Consider the following 19,619-nt stretch of genomic DNA (forward strand, 5'->3'; position numbering starts at 1 on the left):
TGAACTAGGTAGCTAGCTAGCATGGAGTGTGCTAGGTAGCAAGGTGTGAACCAGGTAGCTATCGTGCAAGGGGTGTGCTAGGTAGTCAGCGTGCAAGGACTGTGCTAGGTAGCTTACTAGCAAGTAGTGAGCTATGTAGTTAACTAGCAATCAGTGAGCGTTGTTGCTGGCTAGCCAGGAGTGAGCAATGTAGGTAGCTATCAAGGAGTGATCTAGCTAACGAGCTCGCATTGAGTGTGCTACGTATCCAGTTAGCACGGGGTGAGATAGGTCGCTAGCCAGCAATGAGTGAGATAGGTAGCTAGCTAGCATGGAGTGAGCTAGGATGCTAGATAGCAAGGTGTGTGCTTGGTAGCTTGCGTGCAAGGTGTGTGCTAGGTACCCAGTTTGCAATGAGCGCGCTAGCCAGATAGCTGGCATGGAGTGTGGTAGTTATCTAGCTTGCAAGGACTGAGCTAGCTAGGTAGCTAGCAATGTGTGAGCTAGCTAGCTATCTAGCAAGGAGTGAGCTGGCCAGCTAGATCGGAAGAAGTGAGGTAGCTAGCTAGCTGGCAAGGACTGAGCCGGCTAGATAGCTTTCAAGGAGTGAGCTATCTACTTAGCTAGTATGGAGGTAGCTGACCTTCTAGCTCGCAAGGGGTGATGTAGTAAACCAGCCAGCAAGGAGCGAGCTATCTAGCTAGATAGCAAGGAGTGTGATTTTCATAAGACAGGTTGAATCTTGTTCAATGTAACGTGTTTGCATTCCCATAAATGGACAAAAATCTAAGGCTGTCGATAATGTCGGTAAGTAGAATTTTTCATGCTACGTGGGAACCACTAAGACTGGCCTGGCGCAACCGTCCGATCTAACGCAGCTGTTAGCGGATTGCCGTTCTACAGGCGGAACTTTAAACGTTAATAACTTTGTAATGAAGCCTCCATCAACTAATTGGTATTTTTTATTTTCGTCTTATTTTGGTCTCTACTATCGCTCATTAAAATTTTAACTATAGGTGGCCGAACACCCTCTATAGGTATCTCACGTAAAAAATCTTAAATTCTGAAGTAATTCACGATGAATTTACTGAATACAAAACCATTAAAAAAATGCAACAGGTATACATTTTTGGCAAACAAAACAATGTCCATAATCTTGTACACTAGCTATTATTGTGCAACATCACTGTCAGGAATTCAGCTATGTCGCACACACACCTTGCCATGAAGTCGTACAGATCAGTCCCACCGCATCGAAAAAACTTCGACGTGCATACCGTATCCGGGTCCATGGTCGTCACGGATTGGATTTACTCAAAAACCCAACAGCATTCGTTCATACGCTTAGACGGGCAAACCTCTTAAGTATCGCAATCCAAAGTATCGCGGAATTTGATGTTAGTTAATTTTTACTATTACTACGTGGACTCGCTTGTTCGCCTGTTGAGCGCGTTGTATATAAACATTTAAAAGCTTCAATTTGCTGGTATACAAACAGCTGAGATGAGGCTTTAACACTCCTTCGCCAACTGCCAAATGTATTGCAACCATGCAGAAAACGGCACTTTTACGAACAGCACTTTCTTGATCGTCGTAAGCCTAATGATCAAAATAAATGTTACTTGCACATGTAAAACAAATAAAAAGTATCTATAACAAAAATATTTAAATTTACCTTAATGAGACCAGGTATAACTTTTGACAGATGAGACTCTATGGCATCCCGATCCCAATGTTCCACTACATTGCGCAGCATTTTTATCGCTCCTATGGTCAGAGGACACGGTTCGGTAGTTATTATAATCGATACTAAATGAATTATTTGGTCCGTTTCAAGGCCATCGCTATTGTTGCCGCACATTTTTCTACTACCCAAAGAATCTGTTTAACGTAAATATTAACAATTAGCTACAATGCACGATTGAGAACAATTAATTCACGTCCATTAATGTATACAATTACTGAAGATCTCCAGTTGCTGCTGCCACTAGAAAAATCTTGTTCCTGGTCATCCAAATTGTGAGCATTAATTACTTTTAGAACGAGCAGCTCAGGGTAAACGGAAAAACCATCATATCAATTAATGTTTTGTAGTACCACCACTTGCATTTTCTTGCTATCATTAGTTAGACTATCAAATAATGTTTCGAGCAGTTTCCTAAAAACAGGAAAACAAAAAATTTGCTAGAATTCCAATAACACTGTCGAACATGAATTTTGCCTTTCAATAACCACTGGGTGATCCATGATCCCAGAAGCTGAATTGCTGGATCACCCCCCCCCCCCCAACAATTTTTCCATTGTTTTTTATCCTAAATGGTCATCAAATAAATGTCGAAGATTAAAAAAATGCCGATGTAAGTAGTTTTCCCGCATTATTTTTGTATTTTTAGAAAATTTTAATTATTTACGCACAGTTCTGTTGAAGGAATGGGGTGAATTATATGTAATCCAATGTTGTTTCAGATAATAATTAAATATATATATTTAATTTATTGGTAACATAATTCTCTGCTGCAGACAACTCTCGCAAGACAATGGAACTGACGTGTAGATCGTAGATCCCCTCGCGTGCCAGTACTACTAACATTAAGCCTACTTCACACTACATTCACTCACCATACACACAACTAAGAAAAATAACCCTACAAGTTCAACGCGAATTGGCAGGAGATATGAAGCTGCACACGAACGATTCGTAATTAGATCAAGACCAAAATGTAATGTCCAGATCCCTAAATAGTAGAAAAGAAGCTAATTTTCTAATAAAAAAACAGTAGTACTCATAATCAATATTAATATGACATTACTGATTAAATATTAATATTATTATATAATAAGTGTTCACACCTAGCGCCGAAGAGTGTTTTTTTTCAAAAAACTATAGCCGCTGAACTAACAAACGGATTAGAATGCGCTTTTGCCTGCTTGCAACAAAGACATTAGATCACCAAATAAAAATAGTATCGATTAAAAAAAAATTGTTTTCCAACATTTTTTTTGCATTTGTTTGAAACATATGCCCTGCTTTTTACCGGGGAAATATTTTAAAATCTGAAAAAAATGACAACATAGCCGCATTTGTCTTCTTGATGGACATATTTTCAAAAACATGGACAATTTAAAATTGGTCCTATGAAAATTAATTTTAACGAACGCTGGGTTGGTGCGCCGCGGGACGGGAGTTCTATCGCGCAGTACAAATGATGAAACAGCTACACCTAGCACTATCATAGAGGATATGCGATCATTCTAGAGTTCAAGGCGATACATACATATAATATTATTAGAATTTAGGAACTCGCCCTTTGTCGATGAAAAATCGAAAAAAATTCTTGAACAAGTATCTCGATAACCACAATGCACCAAATTATGTATGTAATTTTCGTACTCGTTTAAATACAAAAAACAGGCACAAATTCGATAATCCGAATTTTCCCTATGACTCCTCTTCCGAACAAGACAGAGGGTTGAAACTTGGCACAGAATGTTTGATCCTGATGCTCTATCAATGGAACCATCGTATGCCAAATTTGGTTTGAGGGCACATTTGAACCCCTTATTCGGCTATACCCTTTGCTCAGCTTCATCCTCAAGAATGTGTGTTAGCAGGTATGTACCAATTGTGAATAGCGGACGACCACTTGGCGGTAAAATACCATACACGCACGCGTTGCCATCTTACACTTTCGCAATTTGTTTGAACCAAAAAAACCGTTTCAACATTCCGTATAGACAGTTTTTTCTTTAGAAATATCAACAGAATTCAAATCCGGGGAAAAGTTTTCGTATTAATTAATTAAATTTTGGTAAAAATACAAATATAATGCGGAGAAACAACCTAAATTTGCACTTTTCTAACTTTTGATATTTATTTAGCAACTATTTATAGGGCCAAACCCAATGAATAGATTATATTTTACTACATTCAAGAAACTCTCGTGTATCATTTAATACCAATTAAAACCTTTGAACGTTTTTATTTTTCATGTAATACCCCATTCTTGTCGAAAATCTTGGGTTTTTATAAAAACTCATGTTTTTCGAAAACTGGGGGTGATACAGTAATTCTACACGAATCAGTAGTTATTGGAAGACTCAACAAAAGTTTTAATTTGTCGGACAGTGTAATTGCTGTTACGATATACACAAAGATGAAATAGAACCTACTTGAAATTTTGTTTGATATACGAGGCGTCTCCTTCACGAACATATTGCTGTAACTCTCGCAAAGCTGATACTTTTTCTTCTGTTTGCGTCTTCTTCGATTGTAATGTTTCAATCATATATTCTAAACTTAGACCAGAAAATATTCAGGCGAAGATCCTGTAATAAATATCGAACAAATTAAATGGACTATTGAAAAATAAAATGATAATTAATTTCTGTAACACAAAATGATAAACATACCATGCGTCTTGTAACCGCTATTTCCCTGAGGGAAAATTAGATCTCCAGCAATCGTATCGGTTGAACCATTTACCGTAATGTTTGTAACTGATCGCCCTCTTTAGGTAGGCGAAGAAACGGAAGACAATCGACCCTGATAATACCAAAACGCAATACAAAACATTGCATTTTATAAATGAAATGTATCTATATTGTTTATTTTATTACCGAATTACACAATGTAAGACCTTCCATTTTCTCTTCTACATCGGCCATATATTACTGATTCCACTGTCTTTGCTGGTAGTGACTCTTTCTACACGCTCGAAACCATAATTCTGAATTTCTGCCGTCGTACGTCTCAAAGATCTGTAGCAAGCACTTTAAAATTAAAATGACAAAGAATGATAAACCAAATGAACTTTACATCGAAGATATACAAACTTACTTAAAAACTTCCTCCAAATTCTCATCCGTATTGTCAATATCACCTTTGGCTTTCGAACCAGCTGGTGAACTCTGCGTTGCCTCCTGGTTAATGTTCAAATAAATTTTAAGAAAACTAATCCTTATTTACTATTATATTTATGAATCACGATATAAATAGTCTTAATTGATAATACTTTGGTAACTCGGCTGATATCATTGTCACTTTTGGAGGATTCAAATTATATAATGATATGACAGCGTTTTGTGCATGTCTTCTAACGTCTTGGCTTTTAACGTCGTTAGACCAATCCAATAACCTTGCCAGCGCCGATTCACCAGAATGATTAAGAGCAGAAAATTCTGTCGTTTTTGTGATTCGCGTAATAAACGTAAGCGTGGCTACTTTTATATGAGAATTTGGCGTTAGCGTCGGATCCGTTAAATACCGCATCATTGCAGGCAGAAGTTGTTCTCCTGGAAAACATTCTCTACGAAAGCAAAGAATTGTAAATGGTTAATGAATACAACCCAAGCATTTGCATTCAAAATGCATTCAAAATACATACAGCCAATCACCAAGATCTTCGCTGTGAGTGGTTACCAATTCGTTCAACGTATCCAGAAATAGACTGAAAACTTTTGTATGAGAGTCCATGAACATTTTGGTAAAAATATCAGTCACTTTATGAAATTCTGTCGCTGTACGCGTATTTCCGTTTGAAAGAAAATGCTGTAGTCCGACTAAGCCTTCTTTTCTATCTCCCCAATGTTTACGTGAACAATTTTTAATAATTTTCTTTGTTTAAAGATTGCATAATGCCGAGCGATTATCCTCGGCCGCAACTACCGTTAATCCTGTTAGCGTACAATAACCAAGAGATTATCTCTAATAGAATTTGTACAGCGAGCAGTGATAGTAAAACGCGTGTATTATTGGCTTTTTGGCATCGGTAACGGCTCATTACCTTCGATTCGAGTGTGCTAACAGTGTTAGTGACGTCAGTACTGTGTGAGACTAGCGCGTTAATAATCTGACAAAGATAGACGGCCGAAATTTAGACAGCGCCACGGAGCGACTAATTAGAGTACCACGACGAAGTATTCGGCTGTCAATCAACACAGTCCAACGCCGACTTCTGTCCTAGACACATCGGCTCCCGATCGTGTCTGTCCAGAACTCGAGTGCGAATCGAAAGAAGATATTCTTTCGAGTTAAGCACATAGACTACAATGAAAAAAAGGGTGTACCGAGCGAGCAGTCGTTTTGTTGGGCGTGGGTCCATCGATAGCCCACGCACAGCTGCGAATCCAAAAGGCTCGAAAAAGTGTGGAATTTTATTCGCATTTTGCTTGATAAACGAATCGTATTCCGATTCGTACAAGTGCACCCAAAACCTCAATTAGTTTCAGATAATGCTAATTCTGGGGGCTCGAGAATACGCCTATAAGGTGCTCGATCCTCCCTGTGCAGAATTGAACGGTCGTTTCAAGCATATAAACGTTTGAAACACAAAGAGGTCGACGGATACCGTCTACACTTCTTTGTGATTGCCATTCGGCTGAGGTGACACCGAAGGGAGGTACCTACGTGGTGTACCGCCAGGTACCCTCACTGTAGTCAGGTCGACGTCCACTTAGGACGTCTGACTTTCGGTCTTCGCCTCCTTACTTCTATAGATCCCGCCGGTGTAACGCTTAGAGGAGCACCTGGGCGGAGAGGTAACGGAGTCGTGGGTCAGGCCCCCACGTAGTTCAAATACTGCTGCGAATCACATCGAGTAGTGCATTCGTGCAGTGAACAACGTGCTGTCGGGCTTCGCAGTGCAACGCTCGGCCAACAGGTCATCTGTTGGAACGTGTTAAGAGAAGCCGAATATCGACTCAGTGGGCATACCCACGGGATCAGTGCATTTGGAGCCTTACAACTTCCACTTGCGCCCCGTCCACTAGGCAATCGACGCAAAATCGGCAAAGAAAAGAAGTTTAATTTCTTTCTATGTAACGTGTTTACGTGTGTCTAACACAGCCGTGTTTTTCTGTTCGCAGGAACCATAGCCTACCTCAACGTGTCGAGAGCAACGGCCGAGGCCTCGCGAAACGACCAGAGGCGCCGAAATAGTTTAATTTTATCTGTTTATCAGGACTATTAATTTTTGTGTTGTTATTATTCATTGATTTTCTTATTTTGCATATTTAATTTATAATGAACGGTCGACAAAAAGAGAATCAATTTTGTGCCCAATTCACTTCCCCGATAAACTCCCATTCCTCTATCCGGACTTTTTAGTTAAAAGCACCAGCTTTTAAACATTCTTAATGTCCTGTAAAGCAACGATTTTATTTACACAACAATATGTATTGAAGGTAGCGTAGCAACGAATGAATGTAATATGTCATATTTCAAACGTAGACAAATTGTTATTGATTGATTTTTTATATTCGGCAGAAGAGTATAGTACATAAGATATCGAACGTATTTGCATCGAGTATAATGGAAGTGAATATTAAATTTAACAAACCGTCGGAATAGATTGATCCCGTATATCACGATACAGATATGGACAGATATGGAGAATAGAACGGCGCATCGCCGTTAGTCCAAATCAAACAAATACGCCGCAACAAAACCAAAAGAAAAAACCAAACATGCGTTATCTACATTATTATATGATGCTGAAAGCGCTGCTTTCTTAACCCCTTGCACAACGCTGAAATTCCGAAGAAGCCGTGCCTAACCCATACGCCCGAACAATCGTAAAGGAACCGAATGTCGGAATTTGAAACACGATATGTCGATCGACGAAATATCGATATTTACGAGTTCGACGCGTGATATTCATGTTTGATTTGAGTGCATCGAAATCGACAACAGTGACGACGAACTTCCTTAACGTCTAACGGAGTGGTGGGGATAGCAGGCATATACTACCGCACGAGCCACGTGTACGTGAACTCGGGGCACTTAGCGCAATTTCGGAGAAACGATAAAGAACGCTAGTGTGAGCCTTTCCTTCTTGGATTTTTTTCTGTGCCTATTTGCGCACGTAGATACGTATGCTATTAACAAGATTGCGTCTAAACGGCTGAATGAATTTCAATGAAACTTTACATTTAAATTTTATATTCTCCTTTCTCGTGTTCGTCTGATTAGGTTTGAGCGTGATCATCTCCCGAATCCAATGGTGATTATGCGTCTTATAGTTTTATAATTATTTCGATCCCTGTACATTATTTGTAAAAAATATTTAAAGCGATTTATATAAATCGTAAGAAGGATTGAGATCAAAAAAAACTTCTCTCCTACCTTTCCTAGAAAGGAAAAATGAAACGAAATCTTATACAGTGCATATACTACCTACCTAAACCACGTTAAAAACGTATTCCAAAAATACTTCAGAATAACGTTGTTTAAGGCAGTCTCACTCGTAAAGGGTTAATTAAGGATTAATTAAAATGAATAACCACTCTTAGCCAGTACCGTGCACGCTGTAACAAACTTCAGTAACAAATATTTTGTAAAGATATTGTGGGATTATCAAATGAATTCAACAGTGTAATTTGATTAGTGATATATTTTACTCGCACTCTCACTATCTCGCTGTCTCGCTGTCGCTTCGCGAAAAACTCTCTCCTTTCGTCTTGAATGTCTCTTAATATATGTCCGTCACTCACTCACATTCTCACATGCACGGTACTTGCGGTTATCAAACCTAATATTTCATTCTCGCTTTAATCGTCATTCGCACTCTCTCTCTCTCTCACTCGTTCTCTCGGTCGTTCACTTGTCGCCTGTATACTTTTCGGTGACCGCCAGCTGATCGGTCCTGCCCAGCAGGCCGTTTCTTTCACCTTTTCTTCAGGCCGTTTAATTTTTCGAGTCTAACGGCTGGACTTCCTACAATATGATCTAAATAGAAAAATTAATTGCTGTACTGACTTTCCCCGCTATGTTTTTCAATAACCGTATCAATTTGTTACACACAATCAAATGTTATATATTTGACATAACTTTACATGACGAAAAATAATTTAAATATTGGAAAAACAATAACGTGCACGTTACCGTTCACTGGAACGGATTTGATGGATCTCAATTTCCCTCCTTCCATTAGGATGTAAAAAATCCTTATTTATCTGTAACATTACCACACGCCGTATATTAAAACGTCTACATTGGTCTTGCCTTTTTTTTTATTCCCCACTGAATTCATTACTGTAAAATGGAATACATTAAAAATTGACTGCTATTCATGCAATAGAATTGTATTTTTAATTATTGCCCTTTGTTAGAATGTGGAGGGCTCAAACACTGATTTGAGAGCCTCGTCTAGCGGGGGTCCGGATCACGAGGGAATAGTTGGATGGAAAAGTATTTGTCTCACGTTAGATTTATTTCGAGTCGTCGAAATAGTTCGATACCCCTGATCACAGCGATACGTGTTCTTTATTTTCCTTTTCTTTTGTATTCAGACGAAAGTGGGTCGTGGCCACTGCTGAATTCGAAATCTCGGATTGTAACCTGCGAGATCTTTACAGTCTGTTGGATCAGGTCGTGTTCCGACCTGATCTGTTTAATTGGTAAACGGCTTACGGAAGTTCACGGGATGGGGTTGTTTTACAATCCGTTCCGTATTTGAACTTCCTGTCCACGTACATGACTCTTTGATTTTTAAATTGTAAACGGGTTTTGCGGAAGCATTGACGTTACCGGATGGATTCCCGGTCCGTTCTCGTACTGCACTTCTAACCCACGTTTACAATTTCGTAGAAAGTTCGAGTGACTCGAAACTATTCGAAAGTCTTGGAAATTACGGGGGTGCGGGATCGTATGCCCATCTGCTCACTGCCGGTTCCAAATTAAGAGTGACGATCTGGCACGTTTAGTCAAATTCGGAGGGGAGAATCTCCGACTAGCGGCGCTGTAGACAAATTTGAATTCGTCTTTGTCCATCTTATTATTGTCGTACCTTCTCTTTCTACACGTGTCGAAACGTTAGCTCGAAATTACGCTTAGTTTGGTCGATCGCGTGATGTTTCGAAGAAACCCGTATGTGACAGTTTTTATATCCTGTCTTGTTTTCGCGTAGCGGACACGAGAGCCGAACGTTTTCGAGTCGGTTACATACGCAGAAAAACAATACCGGGTGACGAATAATATTCTACTATTCTTGTATGCTTCGAATTAACGCGATATTTACACACCCTTTAAAAATCTACGGAACTAGACTATGTATGTATGAATGTATGTCTACTCTACTACGCCACCTCATTCCCCATCTTCGTTGTCTCTACGACCCAGCGACCCGCGAGGAGTATAAACAAAACACTGTCGTCATCCTGCATTAGTCACTGCTATAACAGCAGATAGAAAAAATAGAGATAAAGTTTATTTGATGTTAATCCTTCTTAAGATTTATATAAATCGTTTTAAACATTTTTTACAAATAATGTATATGAATCGGAATAATTATAAAATTATAAGGCGCATAATCATCATTATCCGGGAGCTTATCACGCTCCAAATCTAATCAGACATAAATCTAATCATAAATCTAATGAAACGAGAATATAAAATTGAAATGTAAAGCTTCATTGGAATTCATTCAGCCGTTTAGACGCAATCATGCTAATAGCATAGGAACAAAAGAAATTCTTTTTTTTTAATAGTCACAATATGATTAGGGGGTCTTAAAACGTGTATTTCTGTTACAACAAATTTTCGAAATATTTTTTTCATTATGATATATATACCTTACAAACATACAGTGAGTCTCAGCCAAAATCGTACACCACATATGGAAATATGTTTCGTTCGAAAGAAAAAGAAGTTTCAGGACGATTTGGAAGAAAAATAAGGCAGCCGTATATTGTAAATATATCTGTATTTATTGTGTAATAGTGACAAAAAAAAGAAATGAATATTGCTTAACATAAAAAAAAATAAAGCTACTATAATACGGTGCAGAAAACATCTCGCAGCTAAAATCGTACGCTATCTGGTATTCTCCTCCAGGAATCCTCGAAAAAAAAAAATGGAAGAATGTTAAACATAAGATCATTGTTTTAGCATGCTAGCAAACGTGGTGGTATTGCATCGAAGCATGGAAATAAATCGTAATAATAGTAAATATGAAGCAGACGACACTAGAGTCGCGATGAACTTTAAAAATGGGAAAAGCTATCGAGAAAGTGCAAAAATGATTGGTAAAAGTATTAGTACTGCTCAAAATACATTATTAAACGCTATAGAGAAGAAAATAGATATACAAATAAATTAAGAATAGCATCGAACAAAAAATTTAATGCGTAAGATGAGCGATGGATAGTTGGAAAAATCAAAGAAAATCCAAAATTGAGTGCACGAAACTTGTCGAAGGAGGTTGTTTAAATATCGAGTAAAAATTCGAAATTTAATTTAAAATCCGAAACAATTCGTTACCCGGTTTGTTTTCGGTTACGCGACCGAACAGGAAGATTCTAGGTCGACGTGTCCGCTATTCAAAATATTAGAGGACAGAAAAACACGGTTCTCGAGGTTTTCTGCAAAGTCACGCGAACGATTAATTAACGTTCAATTTTGAAACAAGCGGTTTAAACGCCCAAGTTTAGAGAAGGTACGAAAATTCTATAATAGACAGAGACGGACGAGAGACACGGCGACAGCGCCGCGTGACGGAAGACTCTCCCCACTCACGCGCTCACTTTTGGCAGCTCGTGCTCGTCCGTCACTCGCTATCAAACCACTGCCACGAGCACTTCGGTATACGAACACGCTCAGCAGTCGCATAAACGAATAATTCGAGCAATCCGACCCGAGTCGAGTTCTTCGACTACCGTCGGAGTTGCAAAGGAATTATTCGCGAGTTATCGTATCGAGCCAGTCGGTACACGACCGAGCTCGGTAATCAGAATTCATTTAATTTGGAATAGACTCGAGGTTCTTCGAGTGCTTCCGGGGAAACGATCCCATAATCCAGGTGCGGGAAGAAACCCTGAGTGGAATCAATCGTTTCCCCAGGGATAGAGGGCTAAGCTCATCCCAATTTATAGGTGCGAGGTTCTTCGCGCTTTTCTTAGGGCACGACTCCATAATCCAGGTGTGGGAAGAAACCCTGAGTGGAATCATCGTGCCCTAGAGGATCGAGGTTCAAACTCCTTCCTCCAATTGACTGTCAAAAACGGCTTCGAACCCACCATACAGGGGGAAAATACCCTGGGTGGATTTGCCGTCTTCTAGTCGAAGCGGGACACATTTTTAAACCCCAGCTATCGGCGAAAGCTAGGACACGACCCAAAATCGCCAGGGAGTACGGTCCCTGCGCGTAGGACGGAGACTCCGACAAGCAACGTGGTCTCAGACCTAACCGTAAGTCGCCCTAAGGGCGCCGTTGACAAGCCTGCACCACACAGTGCCCGTACGCACTTACGAAGGCGGGGAAGGGCCGGGGACCGGCTGAATGGTTGGAGCCTTACAACCTCCCTCCGATCACCTTCTCCTGCGACAGTCATAAATTACAGTCATAAATTGCAGTCAGAAATTGCAGTCGTGAAATTAGACGAGCAGAAATCTCGTACACGACAATAATAAGCAAGCGATTCCCGATTTAACGGGAACGCTCACACATACAGTCCACTAGCTTAGCTGCGCATCGCGGCGGCTGAGATCCCCGCTCCTGGGTGCGACAAGCACAGACCAGACGAGCGCGGAAGAAAGTAAGACACACAGCGTGACTCACGTTCACAGGTATTTAACGCCTATTCGTGTCTCTTTCTGTTACAGATTTCCAAAACAGGATTAACTGCAGCGGCGTCTGGCCGAGCAGACAACTTCTTATACATATTTTGTTTCCACAAGTTAAGAAAATAAACGGCTTAGACGAAGCATTCGGCTAAGCGAAAATTAAATTGAAACTCTGTATTCTTTTCCCGACGCTCCTTCCCTCACGATCCGGACCACCGTTATTCGAGGTTTTTTCAAACCTACTCCCACTAACAGAGGTGAAAAAATATTTGTAAATATCTGCTAATCTAAAAATTGTAAGAAGAGTAGTAAGAAAGATTGATTTTCACGGGCGTATAGCAAGATATGAACAATTTGTCAGCGATAAAAATAAGAAAGGGAGACTAGAGTTAGCGAGACAGTATCTAACTAAGGATTTCAGTTTTGGAAAGAAGTTATTCTTGCTGACGAAAGCAAATTTAATCTTTTTCATTGATCAGGTGGCAAAGTTACTGTATGGCGTAATCCTAATGAAGAATTTAAAATAACAAAAATATGAATCCTACTACTATTAAACATGGAGGTGGGGGTCAGTGATGGTTTGGGGGTGTATATCAACTGCTGGAACAGGAAATTTGTAATTTATTGACGAGAACATGAACAAATTTGATTATTCTAATATTTAAAAAAAAAGAATTTTTGAAGCAGTGCCGAGAGATTATGAATTTTGAATTGATTTAAATTTTATAGTGATAATGACTGAAAATATATGTGGCAATTATATACAACTATCCGAAAGTTATCAATACACCTCTTCAATCACCCGATCTAAACGTAATTGAGAATATTTCGCATGAATTAGAAGTAAGGATTAGAAAACATAGGATTTATAATAAAAACTGATTTAAAAAAGGCATTGCAAGAAGAATGTGGAAAAATTGAATCCGATTTTACACAAAACTTAATAAAATAAATGCTGAAAAAGTTAGTTACATGCCGTAGAATGCAGCCGAGGATACTCTAGAAAACAATATTCTTAGTGTTTACGATTTTAGCTATGAGATGTTTTCTCCAAATATTATTGTAACTTCATTTTTTTTCTTTATGAGTAATTATTTAGAAAAGGTGGGTGATATCATTGATTTCGATGTGAGTTTTGAATTTTTCGATGTTATAGAAATCAACATTTTGAACAATTTTTTCCTATGCATATAACCGCCGCTCGGCCTAAGTTTCCGAGATTTTTCTTCAAAAAGATCGCTGCTACTACTACAATGAATTCTATCTATGCGTACGTGCCTGTGGCAGCGTGTGTGCGTAAGCGGTGAATCGCCGATTGTTTATTGTTTCTGTAGATAGATCGAGGCGGCCGGCAATGGATGCGTATAATAACGGGTGTGCTTAAAAACTCGATTTGAGTAGCTGGTATAAAAAAATCCAACCCAAATCTAACTATTCTACCTAGTAACTAATATAATGAACTAGGTCTGGGTTAGATTTTCTTATACCGGTCGCCACCGCGCCGTAAGGCGTTCGGTCGGCCAACCATTTATTTTCTATTTCAATTTCCTTTATTGATATTATCAGAAGTGGGAAAGAAAAAATTTCAACCATTATTTCGAAAAATTCCATTATTCGCTCATATAAAAGACATATTGTCGACGGAAGAAGAATTCAGCTAAATAGCCTACATAATGTAGTATTTGGCAAGTTCCATACTTCGGAATATTCGAACCTTTGACAGCAATGCGTTTAATAACGATATCAATGCAGAACTTGATTTAGCTTGGCACATTGTACATTATTTGTCGTCGTCGTCGTCGTCGGTTGTCATGCCGATTAATACAAACAAGAGAAAAAATCTGACCCATCTGAAGAGACTGTCGCAAACAGAGTCACAGACATGTACATATAGACAGAATTCATTGCAGAATTCATTTTCTAAACAATTACCTAGCGTTACAGTGTCCGATGACATATCGCTCGACCCTTGCTTGGTGCAAGTGAAATAGGAAATATTGAGTGACTGAGAAGGATAGTAGTTTGAGCCTTGCCTACCCTCGAGGATAGCAGAGCTTCCATCGGCAGAAATAATCGTGGTGTCGCGCAGACAAGACCGTAAGTACCTTGTCGCTTACTGTCGCTACCCCTGTTTGTATGTGTGCGCCGGGCATGGTGAAAGTGGTCTAATTACAAATTTGTTACGTAATACATTTTACATATTTTTTGTATATAATATCACATGCATTATGCAGTTCCTCTTTGTTTTATTTCAGGGAACACCACTTTTTTTATATATTTTGCTTGAAAACCGAGACCGTATTTAGATATGTTTCGGTTAAAGTTTCATTACCGTTATCCTGTGTTTTCGTTAATTCATTCTCTATTTCTTTTTAGATGCCAAAGTACCAAAGCATCCCCGTCTGGGCGGACGACCTGGCGGCCTGCCGGCGCAGCATGACGATGCTGCGTCGGGTGCAGAGGCGGATGGCGCTAAGGGTCGTCCGCGGGTACCGGACCGTGTCGCATGAGGCGGTGACGGTTCTTGCGGGGATGCCGCCCATGGATCTCCTCGCGCGGTCGCACGCGACGATGTATCGTCACCGCGTCGACCGTCGCGCGGGGGTGGGGGCGGTCCCGGGTGTGCAGGAACCTGCTTGGTGCGAGTTGAAGCGCCAGGCCCGGCAGTTCCCCTCAGGGGCTGTGCCCGGCAATCGTCGGCCGCAGTACGGGGCGTAGCGACCCCGAGGTACCTGAAGCTAATCACACCGTAAGCCTCCTGTTGGTCGTCACGACGACCCATTCACAATTCCTTTTTTGGTTTTGTGAATGGTACGTGACGGCAGGAGAAACGGGGGCCTTGGCTTAACCGCCTGGGCCAAGAGTATGGCGACTCTATAAAATCGCCCTCCAATCCTAAGCTATGGTGCGCGGCGATGGGATGCATGGTTGGGGGAGAAGGCCCAATCCCAAGCGACCACCTCCGGGGCACCTGCCGAACCCCCGGAGTATTAGGCTTACCCGGGTAAGGCGGCTCTGCCCGGGTGGACCTTTATTTCCGACCTACTCGTGGGATTCATACATGGATTTTCAAAATAAAACGGGGTTGGGACGGGTTATATTGGAGGGGAAGGACGATGACGGTGTTGGGGCTAGGGTGACGGCGCTCGCGCCTCACTCAGCGCCTGGCCCGGCTTCGTGGAAGGTGGAGGAGGACGACGAGACTGCGTCAGTCTCGTCCTTCTCCTCCACGAGGAGCCACATAGGCTCCAAGAGGAAGCGGACGGGGCAGGCCGTCGACGGAGTGGACCGGGCGATGAACCCGGTCGTGATGGTGAGTTGCCTCAGGGACGAGGTAACCGAGGAGATATCCGAGAGGATCTCCTCGTCCCTGAGGCGGGTGGAGAAGGTGGCCGCGGCCTGCTCCTCGAAGGGGCAGAAGACCTGCGGGGCAGACCCCCTTAGGGTAGCGGCCCAGAGGATGAGGGAAGCGACACAGGAGTTGTGTGGGCGAAATGCCCGGCTGCAGCTCCAGGTGGAGGAGGAGCGACGGGGGAGGATGAGGGCAGAGGCGCGCTGGAACAGCGCAGCCCTCCCTCCTATCCTCCCTCCTCCTCCACCTCCACCACCACGACCCACGGTCGTGGAAAAAAAGCGGAGTGCGGCGGCGGTGTTGCGGGGACCTTCCAACCGCACTCCGCCCGCGCAGAGTTCCCCATTCTCCTCAGAGGACGAACTTCTGAGGAGGATCGGGAACATGATCGACGGCAAGCTGGCCGCCTTCCGGGAGGAGCTCCTCTACGGATGTGTGGTCGGCGGGAAGGCGGTGCCTCCCCGACCAAGGTCGGTTCGGGCGGGGAAGGCGAAGGTGGGGGGAGGGAAGGCTCCACCCACCGTGGCCGCTACGGTGCCGCGGGCCGCGGCTCCCCAGGGGGGTAGTTTACCCGCGGCCCCGGTGCGCGCGTCCTCCGCGGCACCATCCCAAGGAGGGGTGTCGTGGAGCGAGGTGGTAGGGCGGAAGGCAAAGAGGGCGGCGAGGAAGGCCTCGCAGCCGCGACCTGCTACCTCGCCGCCCGCGGCCAAGGGAAAGGCCGCGAAGGTGCGACCAGGGCGCCCCCCTAAAACGGCAGCAGTGACGCTGACCGTTCCTCAGGGGGGCGACCTGACACTCGCGGGGGCGATGCAGCTCGCCAGGGATAATATATCCCTGGAGGAGCTCGGCATCGCTTCCGTGAGGGCGAAGAGGGCCGTGACCGGGGGTCTCCTGCTGGAGATCCCTGGTCCAGAGGGCGGCGAGAAGGCGGACCGACTCGCCCAGAGGCTCCAGGAGCAGCTGGGCGAGCGGGGTGTCCGAGTCGCCCGGCCCACGAAGCGCACAGAGATGCGCATATGTGGGCTGGATGACTCGGTCACCGCGCAGGAGGTGTCCTGTGCCCTAGCGAGGGCGGGTGATTGCCCCGAGGGAGACGTGCGGGTCGGAGAAATCCGCAGGTCTCCTTCCGGCCTGGGGTCGGTGTGGGCCCGGTGTCCCCTCTCCGCCGCCCGAAAGGTGGCGGAATCCGGGAGGGTATTGGTGGGGTGGGTTTCGGCGCGAGTGGAGATACTCGCGCCGCGCCCACTCCAGTGTCACCGCTGCCTCGAGCTGGGGCACGTGAGGCAGTGGTGCACCTCGCCGGTGGACCGCAGCGGTCAGTGTTACCGCTGCGGGGCGAATGACCACCGCGCGAGCCAGTGTTCGGCGGCCCCCCACTGCCCGCTATGTGCGGACATGGGGAGACCAGCCGATCACAGGGTGGGGAGCAAAAAGTGCTCTCCCCCCTCCCGGAAGGGGAAGAAGAAGGGGCCCGCCCCGGTTCAGGCACCGCGGTCGCTGGCAGCGTCCACAATGCAGGTGGACGGTGCCACGGGGACGGACAGCCGGGAGGAGGCTGGGACGGCCGTTAAATAACGGCGCCCCGCCTCCTCCTCCAGGCCAATCTCAACCACTGCCGCGCGGCACAGGACATGATGTCCCAAGTCCTCGCGGAGTGGGGGGTTGGCCTGGCGGTCGCCGCCGAGCCGTACCGCGTGCCGGATCACCCACATTGGGTGGGCGACGCGGACGGTTTGGTGGCGACGGTATGGGGAGGTGGCGACGGGTCCCCGCCGTTCTCCATTCTGGAGCGCGGTCGGGGTTTCGTCGCCGTGGACTGGGGGGGAGTCGCCGTAGTGGGGTGCTACATCTCGCCCCGCAGCGGTCACGCCGCGTTCGAGCTGTACTTGGCCGAGGTCGCGGCATGCGTGCAGCGCTGCGCGGCCCGGCCGGTGCTAGTCCTGGGGGACTTTAACGCCAAGTCGGTGGCTTGGGGATCCCCTAGGACCACCGTTCGCGGCGGGATCCTGGGCGACTGGGCGGCGGGGCTCGACCTTCGGTTACTGAACCGGGGGTCGGAGCACACGTGCGTGCGGCGATATGGGGGGTCTATCGTGGATGTTGGATTCGCGACCCCCAACGCCGTGCGCATGGTGTCGGGTTGGCAGGTGGCCCCGGAGGCAGAGACACTCTCCGATCACCGGTATATCCGGATGGAGGTCTCTGCCGCCGGGGCTGCGTCCCGGCACCGCCGCCCGGATGGCACCCCACCGCGCCGCTGGGCGCTTCGGCGCCTGGACAAGGACGCCCTGATGGCAGCTGCCCTCGCTGCAACTTGGCCGCAGGTGGCGGCCGAGTTGCCAAGCATGGAGGAGGAGGCTGCCCGGCTCGGGGTACTAGTCGCAAACATTTGCGACGCGTCGATGCCCCGGGTCGGGCGAGCTTCTCCTCGCCGGGCGGTGTACTGGTGGTCGGCCGCGATCGCGGAATTGCGGGTCGCGAGTGTCCGCGCCCGACGCCAGTACGCCCGCGCGCGCCGTCGTCTACGACCGGACGATGGCGTGGCGCGAGCGAGGGCAGATGACCTGTATGAGGCATACCGGATGGCGCGGGTTGCTCTGCAGGTCGCCATCAAACGGGCCAAGACCCGGGCATGGAAGGATCTCCTCCAGACCCTCGATGACGATCCTGGGGGCGCCCGTACAGGGTGGTGAAGAAGCTCGCCCGTGGGCGCCCCCCGTCACGAGGGTTTGCCCCCGGCTGCTGGAGGACGTGGTCAATACTCTTTTCCCAATTCGGGTGAGGGGTACCACGTCCTCCGGTGGAGGCGGCAGTCCCAGATGGGCGTGGGGGTCACTCAGGGGGAGCTGGCCGCGGCCATCAGACGGCTCGGGGCGCGTAACACGGCCCCGGGTCCGGATGGTGTGCCCGGCCGGGTTTGGGTCTTGACCCAGGGCGTCCTTGGGGCCGACCTCAGGCGGCTGTTCGACCGATGCCTGAGGGACGGGCGATTCCCCCCCAGTTGGAAGGTGGCGAGGATGGTCCTCCTCCGGAAGGAGGGTCGGCCCGCGGAGTCTCCCTCCGCATACCGGCCCATCTGTCTCCTCGACGAGGTGGGCAAGCTCTTCGAGCGCGTGATTGCTGCCCGCCTCGTCGAGCACCTGTCGCGGGGTACCCCCGGCCTGGCCGACTGCCAGTATGGCTTCCGGGAGGGTCGATCGACAATCGACGCGATAGGTCGTGGTCAGGGCCCTCTCGGGGTCGGCCGTCTCCCGGGGAGGGGTGTCTTTGGCAATATCCTTGGATATTGCCAACGCCTTTAACACCCTGCCCTGGGAGGAGATAGGGAGGGGGCTCGAATATCATCGGGTCCCCCCTTGTCTCGGGGCGGTCATCGGGGATTATCTCCGCGGCAGGTGGATCGAGTATCTGAGCCGGGATGGGCATATGCGGAAGGTTTTTTTTTGTCGTGGGGAAAATCTTCGAAAGACTCCCTCCCACCTCTTTGGGGAGAGGCGGGAGGGGTGTGTGGGATTCCCCGCGCCCATTATAACGGGCGCGGGACCTACCCACTAAAAACCCCACGGTGACCCTTCCGCACGATTTGGGAGGATACCGGGAATCGCTCGAAGCATACTTCCGGTATCCTCCCCGTGCCCGCGCTTTGCGCCCACCCGCGGGGGGACAAACGGTCCCCCCGGTAATCGCCCTGTCTCATAGCGGCAGGACGAGGCCACATCGTCCTGCCGC

The 19,619-nt window shown here is 45.8% G+C and overlaps 1 pseudogene; it reads right to left on the minus strand.

The window, feature by feature from the left end:
- Window positions 1–1,381: 1,381 nt before the first annotated feature.
- On the minus strand, window positions 1,382–5,458 carry LOC122404265 (annotated as a pseudogene).
- Window positions 5,459–19,619: the final 14,161 nt, after the last annotated feature.

The sequence above is a fragment of the Colletes gigas genome, unplaced genomic scaffold (genome assembly GCF_013123115.1).
Source record: "Colletes gigas isolate AHSC1104 unplaced genomic scaffold, ASM1312311v1 Colletes_gigas_Sc00141, whole genome shotgun sequence".
NCBI classification, from domain to species: domain Eukaryota; kingdom Metazoa; phylum Arthropoda; class Insecta; order Hymenoptera; family Colletidae; genus Colletes; species Colletes gigas.